The sequence below is a fragment of the Hemitrygon akajei genome, chromosome 7 (genome assembly GCF_048418815.1).
Source record: "Hemitrygon akajei chromosome 7, sHemAka1.3, whole genome shotgun sequence".
Classification (NCBI taxonomy): Eukaryota; Metazoa; Chordata; class Chondrichthyes; order Myliobatiformes; family Dasyatidae; genus Hemitrygon; species Hemitrygon akajei.
In genome coordinates, this window is record NC_133130.1 from 58,046,949 (window position 1) to 58,059,561 (window position 12,613).

The following is a 12,613-nucleotide window of genomic DNA, read 5'->3' on the forward strand; positions in this document are numbered from 1 at the left end:
TTCAATAGGATAATAAAAATACAAAATTTTTGCAGTTAAGTTATTACATGATATCAAAAGAATACAACAACTCAAAATTCAGCAAATTTAATTATACTCTAGATTTTTTTCCACTACACTCAAAGTGTGACAGCTCGGGCTCAACTCCTTTTCATCCATCCTTAAAAATAATAAATTAATGAAAGGAGAACACTGGCATAAAATAATTTTCCTACAAAGCACAACTGAGGATAGCTGTTTAATCATTCATGCTGTTTATGAAATCCTGTTATAATAATTACAGCACCATGAGTATATTGGTGAAACAAAACAAAAATCCAGTTAACCAAGCTGTCACACAAACAATTACATTCAACAACCTATTCTGAACAATTGAGAGGGAAGGAGTACACAGATGGAGAAATATTTTATGGTCATCTCTGCAAATCCTCATTTACTGCATGTCACCTGATGAATCAACAGTATAGTTATTACTTCATCAAAGCCAGGACTGGGCATTGAAAGAAATACAAGTATCAGGTAGCCTGGACATAAAATTCTTGTTAGTATTTCTATAATATGTGCACCCAGCAACCTCTTTCACACAGTCCAAGCTTAGAAACAACCTCTTTTGCATATTTCTATTTAATATTTGTTAGTACATGCAAGTCTCCGAACGATTATATCGACCCTGCATTGAACTCCTATGTCCAATTAACGCTCTAAAATATTTGCCAGCAAGTACCAGCGATTAATAACATTGAAGGAGGCTGTGATCTTCGCCAAGGGATGAAAATCTGCCTCCCAACACACTCAGCGCAGGGCGATCCCTACAGGTGTTTTTGCAAATGACATACAGTGTGAAAATGTGATTTTATTTAAACCCATGGAAAATCGTTTCCTACCTTACCTTTTAATCATATACCTTCGACAAACTATTTAATATCTAGATTACGGAACATGACCAAGCACGAGTAAACCATACCAGAGAGGAGAAAAACTCTAATTCTATGGGAATATCAAGTTAAAATAAATGTTAAACTCATTTGATCCAGAATTCGGCAGGAATGGGCCAGTTCAAGGAACCAGCATGTACGATAAATACAATACGAAACACAATGGGAAAGGATATAACAATACAAACTAGACAAGCATATTTTAACCACATTTCTGGTTACCCCAAAATCGATTTTAATATCCAGGAATATAGCATGGTGACCGGATTGAAAACTCCATTATTTACCGTGAGAAGTAAAGATGACGACTACACTTGGTTTCAAATTTAATGTCGAGCATTTATATTGAAGCATTCAAGTTCAGTAGAAAGAGAGGTGTGGAGGGGGGGGGGGAGAGACTTCGCAATGTTCTTTACAGTGGTATACTAAACGAACGGCTAATTAGAGAAAATATCCTTGCAAGGTGTTAACACCTCTCCACCACCCCCTCCTGATCTGTTAATGGCCATTTCACCATAAATTGTTGCCAATTTCAGCTTCTGAACCACAACACGATGAAACTGACAGAGATAAGGGAATCCTCAGTCGAAACATTTTTAAAATATCTACTCGTGCCATTGTGTTCATTTACCAGAAAATCGTTTTTCTTGTCATCCGGGCTTTCTTTTAAAGATCAATTTTTGAATTTTTTTTTCATAATTATACGTCCGATATATAGACTGGTCCATGCCATATTTTCTCGAAACGGGTTATCCTGCTGATAACATCAACACAAAGCAAAATCTCCCACCCGTTCGTATTTCAGCAGTGTATAATGAAACGAAGATCAATCGAAAACAAAAATTGATTTAAAAAAAAACATACGTGGCATCCCGTCCTGATCAAACCGGATTAGAGAAAGAGTTTCTTTTCACGACCCGGGTACAAAGCGAGAAAAAGAATCGGTGCGTTCAATCCATAAATACGTGCGGCGAACACCACCTTCACCATCGCAATGTTCATGCCGGGTTTTACCTACAGCAGATGCACATCGCGGAGCCCGTCTCCGTCAGGGCCATCGTCTGTGTAGCTTCATCGCTACCAGCTCCATCACTATAACCTAGTCAAATATGGAGTTTTACCTGCAGCACCTTTCCTGCTCGTCGGAATTAGCTTTAATTTACAAGATCAGGTCATCTACAAATACGCTTCTTTCCTTTTGCTACTTTATTCCCCCGCCTCTGTTTACATTTGCAGGCCAGCAGACTCCCTCTGGCTCCTGCTCCGACTGTCAGCGGGTTGCTGAGCTGAGCTGAGCGCGTCACACGGGCGTTTCTCTCGAAGCGAACCACCAGCAGCGCTGCAGGAGCAGCACCATCGAATCTCTCGCTATCTTGTCCCCTCACTCTCAGACACTGCAACGTCAGTAATCTTACTCATTAATTCTATTACCACGCGAGAAAGACTACGATGGGAACGGCCATACACTCCACCATTACCGTAAAAAAAAACAAGAGGAAATCAACAGAGATATCGTTAATAACAACGTGTTCAGCCATAGGAAATAAAATAGTTTTGCAATGTTTAATGGCGATCAGACGAAAAAGTGCTACTTGCGAAAGAACACCTTTCAGGTGCACTCCACTGCTGAGACAAACATTCAAACCCCTGCAAGAACCCGCAAGCAACCAATCTCCCTAATTTGCTTCAAGGTTTGAGATGGCTGTTTGCTGAACCCAAAATCCTACACCGATAAGCGGGATGGCATTGTTTCCTCCTGATATCAGTATGGTTACATGAAAGTTTTATATTTGGAGTGACCTTCAAATATGACAACACATTCACGCAAGGCTTAAACGCAAATTCAAATATTTACAGGTTTATTTAATCCTGCTTCACACTGACCTCTGCAGCTTGAATCCTTGAAGATGTGGCTGAGGGGGTTCCTCGCCACTTCTCCGCGTATCCGGTAGGATACCAAATACTAACATTCCTACAAATAAATTGCACCACATTATTTTTTATCGTGTAAATCTTCTCCCAATTTCCTGGCAACGTGGTTTTAATATGCTGCAGCAAGCATAATACTGAATCATTGACCTCAACAGTGACATAGCCGGTGGCTTTATCTCTTCTCAACAGAGTAAAATTGGCAAGACTGGAGGCACAGAATTCTGAATTCCGTTCTGATTTGTTCACCTACAAAATAAATCGTTTTGTCTCATAGAATCAATCAGCTGCTATGGTCAGTTTTCAAGAACATTCTGTATTGCCGATTTTTAACACTTGGAAGGTAGCATTAATTATTGAAGATACTGGCAAGTCATTTTGTAGAGTGAGGGTGTGGGGAATGTCCAATTTCACAAGGTTATGTCTGCATTTCAAGGGTACCTGAAATCTTTCCATGTCAGTGAGACTCGGAGATACATAATGCTAAACTCATATTTAAAGTATTCACTTTAAAGTGAGATGATGCTTATTTCATAATTCCCTATGGAAATTCATCAGAAATTAAGTGGAATCTTTAATATGGAGAGAGGAGGATTGCTTCTTTGTTTCACATTGTTTCACCATAGAAGGCTGATTTGAACCCTTCCATTTCCCAACCTGCCCCACAAGGATACAGTTGACAGGTTCGGGTTCAAGAAGATTTGACAAGGTCTGAAGCTTCATTGTGAACATACATTTAGTTTTGCATGTCATGTGGAAACACTTAATGCAAAGAATGTACAGCATATGCGATACACAGTGATGGAAATGGAAAGGGCTGACTCTGAAAATAGTCACTGAGATGTGAGGATCAATTAATTCTGAGTAACACACACAAAATACTGGAGGAACGCAGCGGGTCGGGATCCAGGGAAGGGATTAAGCAGTTAACATTTTGGGCCAAGACCCTTCAGAATATCTCTTGTGAACAATTAATTCATTCTGGTAGCTACCAATAAAGATCAACTTCATTTCACTTCTTAACATAATTGCTGAAAGTAGGGCACACCATTTGTTTGCTTTCTTCATGAATAGGTATCACAACTTAAGCTTACATGTACTCCTTAGACTCAACCTTTAACTCTTAAAAGGAAAAAATATGCTGTGCTCTGAACTCACAGGTAATCCAAAATATAGCTATAATCAAGAAATACCCAACAAGTGATATACTTGATTCTACAATTTTTGGACAGTGCTGAAGGTGTTAGTGTAGGAGGTGACAATATGCCTTCAATAAGTGACAGTAACATTGGATTAGTTTTTAAAAAATCAATTGCTGCATGCCATGGAGCACAGCTGCTTTCTTTATTGCCACTGAAAACTTTAAAAAAACAGATGCTGAAAATCTGGAACAAAAACAGAAATCAGCATGCCAGGTAACATCTGAGGAGATATAAATAGTTAACATTTCAGGTCAAAGACCCTGCATGTTTATATTATTCTTTATTCCACAACTAGAGTGTGTAGCATGCCTAGAACCATACAAATAATACTTTCAAAAAGAAATACATAGATATGCTAAATTAGCACTATAATGAGAGATTTCCTATTTTCATAGAAGACCAGAGGACATTCTTGAAAAATATTGCAAAGACAACATGAAGAGATTCTTGTAGGGATCTATTGTATGTCAGGAATCAAGTGCTGGGGACCTAAATACATGCCACAAGTAATCCAGTGACGATACAAGTACGTTCAAGGTGATTAAATACATATTCAACATTGAACAATTTAACAATGCATATTAAAATTTGTTCCTAACAGTCACTCTGACACATGTAGCTATACTACAAAGTTCATTTCTACATCTCACTTCTTGCACATGCGGCCAAATATTCTACCATGATTGGCACAGCAATCAAACACATGGCACTAAAATACATATTTTACTTGCAGGACAAAATGGCATAAACACGGATAGCAGCAGACTCTGGGTAACTCCCCAGAAATTAATGGGGAGGAATAAATTAAGTGATGGCAATACCATTGCATGTCAGTGGGTGATAACTAGATTTTCTCTTGTTGGACAACATTACTGCCTGGCACTTACGTGGCACAAATGTTACTTGCCACCCATCAGCCCATGCTAGAATACTGTTCAGGTCTAGCTGCATTTGGTTGTGGACTGTTTCATTATCTGAGGAGTAACGATGGTGCGCAACATTCTGAAATCATCAGCAAGTATTTTTATTTCTGTCCTTGTGACTGAAATTTCATTAACAAAGTAGCTGAAAATGATTAGGCTTAGGATATTAACCTGAAGAATTCCTACAGAGATCTCCTTTGGCTGAGATAATTGGTCTTCAACCATCACAAACTATGTGTTTTCATCATAATGCAGTATCTGATGGTCAATGTTTCAAATTCCATTTGCTATTCAAACTAAAGCCACTCTTATATTCTACATTCTTTGTATAATCTGGTTGGTCAGATCTCTTGTAGAAATTCATTGATTGGTCCTCGACAGTGATTACCAAATATTTTTGGGTTACTGTTCCTTTGGATCGAAGACCACATCACCAGCGCTCCCTCCCCCTTTCTGGGCATTACATAAAAACTAGAAAGAATATTGATTTATGAAGCACAGTGAGAGAAAATAGGAACTGTAAATTCAAAGCAGTGACAAATAATTGCAAAAATTAATGAACGCTATTTAAAGCTCATTTATTTATTTATTTACAGTAAAAACAACTTCCACCAGTAAGTTTAGAGCTGACATTAGTAGTCCAACTATTCACAATTTCATTGCTTTTTCACCTTTCAATGAGAGAGATGGGCTCGCTGCAGTGATATCAGCTTCTCGACATCAGGCTGAATGTCACTCAGGAGTCTCCAATCCCCGCATTCAGTAATTTGCAGTCTCTGTTTCATTGCTTTTCAAGAAGTTAAGCAACAGCACTGAAGCCACGCTCCACTAAAGATGATGTAGAAAAGGCAATAAAGAACAGCTTCACCTTTTTCCAGTGCAGGATAGTGTTCAGAAATTTCTTTCTTTCTTGATATGATTTTTTTTAACCTTGGCTTCAACTTAATGTTATTTTATAGCGAGATCAGTATTTCCCTCATCCTTCCAGTTAATTCCTCATTACATGTGTTCAGGAATGGATTTATTACCCAATCTGGAATTTGGATTGAGAGAAGATCCTGAATTCTCTCTGACGTGTCTTTATGCAGCTCACCCAGGTGGAATAGTATACTTGAAGATCATTATTTGATATTCCTTCTTTTCTTCCAACTCATAGAGACTTGGAAAATAGAAAACATCACAATGTCTATTGTTGCATGTAAATACATTTAATTTGGACAGATATGTGGAGCTGACTGATTTGACTTTGATAAGATTCACATCATTCCCTTACCATTGAAATTTGATTTCATTAAACTCTGTGAATAATTCTGACAAATAAGCAATGTCATGCCTAAGATTCTTCAGTTGATTACTGAATGAAGCATTTGAGTCTTCAAAGAATTTTATCAGTTTCAAAAAGTGCATAAAGGTCTCAAGCAGTTTCCTTTTCAGAGCCATCTTACTTCTATGTGCAGCAGCAAACATTCAAACTATTCATTATTCTCAATACAAAGCTCTCGAAATAGCTAAGAGCTGATTATATTTGCCACTGTTACAATATCTATTGATTTGTGCAGCCAATCACTTAGGTTTTTTTTGTCACAAGATGGTGTTTGTGAATTATAACTACATTAGGGTACAGCCTTTTTATCAATAACCCTGCAGAGGTGTCCTGTCATTGATGGTCTCCCATCAGTTGCACAAGCAAGATGTTGGCGAGTGGAATGTCCTTCTCTTTGAAAAATTGCGAAACAACCCAAAATATTGACTTACCCTTTGTATCTGTTTCTAGCCCACTTACAAATAACAACTCTTTAACCATCCTTTTCTCTTTTCTGAAGCAAAATATACTGGAAGCAAAGATTTGTTGCCTGGTGAATTTGACTCCGCTAACTGCAGAAAAACTTCTGCAGTCCTAAGTACGTTGCACAATGTGTCTTTTGCATTCTCAGATATTTAATCTATGTGCCTTTGAACTGAGATGTCACTGCACAGAATCACTTCAATTTCTTTCACTGGTGACTTATGCAGAATCATACTTCGAACCTCCCTAACTGCTGGCAGAATCAGTTCTTCTTCAACTGTATGGGGTTTTGATTTAGCAATGAGCAGTAAAATGTTGTATGAAGCTTGCAAATCATCACTGTTTTATTGTGAAGTGCTAGCAAACATGTTTGGAAGTGTTTTCCATTTTTGAAAGTGACTGAAAATAAGCCAAGTTCCTGGCACTTTATCAGAGTGTTTTCTCTTCAAATGTTCAAGGTACCTGGATGGTTTCATTGCCTCATTTGGAAAAAAAGCTTTTTGACACAATAAACACATTGGCTGCTGTTGGTTGCTCAGTGCCGGTATTAAACCCTTATTTAAGATACTCTATGCTGTACTGTATACACTTCTTTCTCATTTGATCTTCTTTTGCCATTTTTGTTATGGATTAACAGCCATGGCCAGTCACCTATTGTTTAAGTCCAACCTGAAGCACTGTGATCAATAAAGGGGAAAGTTGAGGCATCATTATAGCTCAGGCAAAACTTGTCTCTCTGCCTGAAGGTACATAATGTGGGAGAGTGACATCTCAGTTGGGCCATGGGCTAGAGAAATGCAGTCAAGTCTATTTGAAAGGGCAGATTCTGAACTTTACCCTATTAAATGCAAAACTCTAATTCACAGGAAATGTATCACCGTGAGACAGGAGTATGAAAATCATATTAGCTAAATCTGTACTATAGTAATTTGCAGGCTGGGCCCAGAATTAACATAATATTTTTTCAGTCCCGATTCCTCATTCTAGTCAAATACAGAGGTGTCATATTGCTTTTCAAAAACCATAATGCACTTTGTGCAAAGTCTAAGAGCATGGGGGTTGGCAAGAAATGAGATGATTATGTGATTATTGTAATCAATGAGGACCAAATGCTAATAATAAGTAATTTACCTCTTAAGTTAAGCCTGTAATCGCTCAGCTGTCTCCCTTGCTGTGGAGCGCCCCCTCCCATTGCTCCCTTTATCTCTATCACCACCTTAGAAACTGCCACCGCCCCAGGGGCCTATATCGCCCATTTTGGGAACCACTGCTCCAACAGATTACTTGGAGCACTGAGATACTTTCTTGCAGAAGTGGTAATGTATCCAAATAGAACAAATCTACATTCCTCTCCCAGGAGAGGACACAAATAATTCATAATTCTACCAATTGCACTGTGCCTATGTCCTCACTGTGGACTTTCAAGTTGCCGTCTAACAGTCCTTTCTGCTCTTTGATGTGCAGTCAAAGCTACTTAAGGTCATTTTCAAAGGTAATATTAAAATTTCTTTATTTGAAAAGCATTAGTTCTTGCCCAGACATGCTACAACCATTTCAACGTACTGCCCAGGTTGATCAGTGCAGGCAATGTCTTAAGGGGTCAGTTGTGAAGAGAATGTAGAAAGGTAATTGGAAAACATTGTTTAATATTTGGGATTATTTAATTCACAAATTCTGGTTAGAATGTTTATTTCATGGTTTTCATTATTTGCTTTATGGCCAAGCAGGTTCTCTGAGGCTAAGTTGTAAGCTCCATGTGAATAGTTATTGAGATTAGCAAAGTTAAATTAATTTTATTTCCCTGAAGTCCAGCTGAGTAGCTGTTCAGTCAGTCTCTTCCATCAACTTTGTTCATTCTTTTCACAGTCCTTCTCCTTCTGCCTCTCCTCATCCTGCTCACTGTTAAACCTGGTGGCAGTCAGGACCATCAGGCCATTGTCTCCCCCACCATCACTAACCTCACCAACTCTAAACATCTCCCATCCACTGCCACTAACCTCATTGTTTCCTTACACTGTTCTGCTCATCTTTACTGCCTACCCAATATCCATAAACCTGCCTGTCCAGGAAAGCCCATTGTTTCTGCCTTCTCCTGCCTCACATCCACATAGCTCAACTCCATTTTATACCCTGGGTTCACTCCCTTCCCACCTACACCCATGGCACTTCACATGTTTTTGACCTCCTCAACAACTTTCAATTCCTAGTCCTGACTGCCTTCTTTTCACCCTGGACGTCCAGTCCCCATACACTTTTATCTTTCATCGAGAAGGCCATATAGCTCCCTATTTCTTTCTCGACAAAAGACCTGATCAGTACCCCTCCAACACCACCACCCCTCTATCTGGCAGAAGTGCCCTTCACCCTCAACAATCTCTCTTTCAACTCCTCCCACTTTCTCCAAGCTCAAGGGGTAACCATAGGCACCCACATGTGCCACAACTATACCTACCTTTTTGTTGGCTTCGTGGAACAGTCTATGTGCCAAGCCTCTCCTGTTAATGTTCTCTAACTCTTTCTGAGCTACATTGATGATGGCATTGGTGCTGCTTCATGCAGACGTGCTGAGGTAATCAATTTCATCAACTTTGTCTCCACCTTCCACCTTGCCCTTAAATTCACTTGGTCCATTTCTGACATCTCTCTCCCCTTTCTCAATCTCTCTGGGGACAAACTGTCTACCAATAGCTTTTATAAACCTACCAATTCCTACAGCATCTTAACTGTATCTCTCCCCACTTTGTCGCCTATGAAAATGTCATTCCCTTTCCTCAGCTCCTGTCTCCACTACAACTGTTCCCAGGAGGAAGCTTTCCTTCACAAGACATCAGAGATGTTCTTCTTCTTTGAAGAATGGGGTTTCTCTTCCTCCATCATTGATACTGCCCTCACCCTCATTTCCTCCATTCACAGGACATCCGTGCTCACGCCATATTCCTGCTGTCTTAAATGGGGAAGACTTCCTCTTGTCCTCACCCACCACCCCACGTGCCTCCACATCCACCATCATCCTCTGCAACTTCCACTATTTTCTACCACCAAATACATCTTGACCTCTCCCCCATCCCCACTCTCTGCTTTCCGCAGGTATTGCTCTCTTTGTGATTGCCTTGTCCCCTTCTACTCAAGTCCCTCCTGACACTCATCCCTGCAACTGCTAGAAGTGCTACAACTGCCAATTCACCTCATCCCTCACCTCCATTCAGCGCCCCAAACAGTCTGTCAAGTGAGGCAACACTTCGCCACCTGCAAATCTGCTGGGGACCTCCTCTACATTGATGAGACCCAGTGATGTGGAGGGAGTGGCACCCTTGCAATGTGTGGTACACCTCTCAGTTGTTACACAAATCCCATGAAGTATAGTGTATGCAGTCAATAGCTCTCTATATCACAAAGTCACAAGCTGAGTTTGGATACTCTGGCCAGGCAAAAAACAAATTGTGCACAGCTCCCCCACACAGTAGCAGTGATATTCATAACACTATATGTAACAACTGTAAATATCTTCTCTCCCAGTCTGATGCATTATAGTTTATGACCATAGTAACCTGGACAGCTTCTGGCAATGCAATACTCTGAGAAAGGAGTTTTGGCAGCAGCAGGTTACATCTACCTTCCTTTCAACACACACAGAATGCCGGAGGAAACTCAGCAGGCCAGGCAGCATCTATGGAAAAGAGTACAGTCAACGTTCCCTTTACTACTCTACATACTGCTATTCAATCTCCCAATAGTGCTGCAGCTCAAGGTAAAAGATTACTAAATACCCATGCCTGGGAACAACTACTTCTTGGCAAAGCCTTAATGACAGGACAAAGTTCTTCAGCACCTGCCACACCATTCCCTGTGGACCTTAGCAATCACAGAAAGCAACAAACATTTTACAGAGCAGTCACATAGCAACAGGCAGCCAAAATACATCAGCAAGTAGTTTATAATTCTTTTAAATAGCAGTGGTGAGGTGTGGGGGCAAAATCCTTCCGACTGAACACAAACCCTGCTATGTGACATTAAGAGAGGGAGCTAATTGAAACACTGAGCTCCAGTTTGGCAGAATTGACTCCATATTGTACATAGATTGGTATCACAATCTAACACACTGTACACCTCTAGCACAACGGTTAGCAGACGTTATTACAGCTCAGGGTGTTCTGGAGTTGGGAATTCAATTCTTTCTCCATTCTCTAAGGGTTACATATTCCCCATGGAATACGTGTGTTTTCTCCAGGTGCTCTGTTTTCCTCCCACAGTCCAAAGACGTACCAGGTAGGTTAATTGGTCATTGTAAATCTTCCCATGATTAGGTTAGGGTTAATTGGGAATACTAGAGCAGCATGGCTCAAAGGACCAGAAGGACCTACTCAACAATGTATCCCTAAATAAATAAATAAATAAATAAAAGAAAATAATTACTGTTAGCCAGGGGATAGTCCAACCCATGCACAGATTATTCACCACATTGAAAGTAAATTGGCACCTTAGCACTCACACAGGTACTATAGAGACCAATTTTGTGAGCAAGGAACTTCTTAGAAATAATACAGATATTTTACTTAAGACATTTCTTTACAAGGCATAGTGATGTCAGTACAGTAGCTGAACTTCTAATTGTACACATGGTGAGCACCAACGGCACTCTGCCAGATATTGATTACCTTTGCATATGTAGCCATCATTAACGTCTGTGCTACTGACTAATAATAGCCCTTTGGTGGTAGTCAACTCAGATTTATGTACTGCTGTTGGAGGTTGTTGGGGGATAAAAAAACATGTGGAACTATTAGAACAGATATTCTGCTGCTCTGAGATCAGTGGCCACCTATCCTCAGGTCATTCTGGTTCTACCCCATAGACAGACATTTACTAGGAGCCCAGCTGTGCACCATCCAGGCTTTTTCAAATTAGCTAACCAGCCAGACTCACATAACATTTTAAAGAGACCTTAAGGCCCCAGTTCCTGGTTCACCAACTGTCAAAGTTGTAACTGCATTTCAATGTTCAAACACTCAAAATTATTCAGGGAACTGTTAAGAAAATATCTGTTGCAAGTTAGAAGACTTAACACATAGACACAATGAAACTAACTTAATTGAATGTACCAGTAGCATAGTGGTTAGCACAATACTTTACAGTATAAGCGACTAAGGTTCAATTCATGCTGCTGCCCGTAAGGAGTAGATAGGTTATCCCCATGACTGCATGGGTTTCCTCCCAGTGCTCCAGTTTCCTCCCACAGTTCAAAGATGTACTGGTTGGTAGGTTAATCTACAATAATCATTGTAAATTACTGTGAGATTAGGCTAGAATTAGATCAGGGGATTGCTGGGCAGCATGGCTCAAAGGGTCAGAAGGTCCTATTCTGCGAGGCATCTCAATAAGTAAATAATAAACTCCATTTACCTTTTTATATGGCAACTCATTTCTCCTCAGTTCTCATTAGGGGATCAGTAGCTTTAGATTCCTTGCCATCAACACTCTGTCCTGGGACCAGCGCATAAGCGTCATCACAAAGAAGGCATAACAGTGCCTTCTTAGAGATTTGTGTAGATTTGTCATGTTACCAAATTATTTGGCAAACTTCTACAGATGCACACTGGAGTCTCCTATCAGGTTACATCACAGCTTGTAATGGAACCACCAATGTTTAGGAATGCTAAAGGCTACAGAAAAATGGTGGATAAAGCCCAGTCCATCATAGGCAAAGCTCTTCCCACCTCTGAATACACTTACGTGGAGCATTGCCACAAGAAAGCAGCATCCATCATCAAAGATCCTCAACAATCAGGCCTTGCCCTCTTCTAGCTGCCGTCATTAAGCAGGAGGTACAAAAGCCTTAGG

At 40.0% G+C, this 12,613-nt stretch overlaps 1 protein-coding gene across 20 annotated transcripts in view; it reads right to left on the reverse strand.

Moving 5' to 3' along the window:
- Positions 1-12,613, reverse strand: part of LOC140730474 (neurexin-1) — a 1,634,325-nt gene that overhangs the window by 1,520,862 nt on the left and 100,850 nt on the right. For 13 of the 20 annotated variants that reach the window (XM_073050943.1, XM_073050941.1, XM_073050942.1 and 10 more), the window contains exon 1: positions 1,800-2,228. The exons of 5 other annotated variants lie outside the window; for them this stretch is intronic. The gene's annotated coding sequence lies outside the window, so the exon portion shown is untranslated. Of the gene's footprint in view, positions 1-1,799; positions 2,229-2,819; positions 2,837-12,613 lie in introns of those variants that run through there. 2 more of the 20 variants (XM_073050930.1, XM_073050927.1) reach the window with 2 other exon arrangements.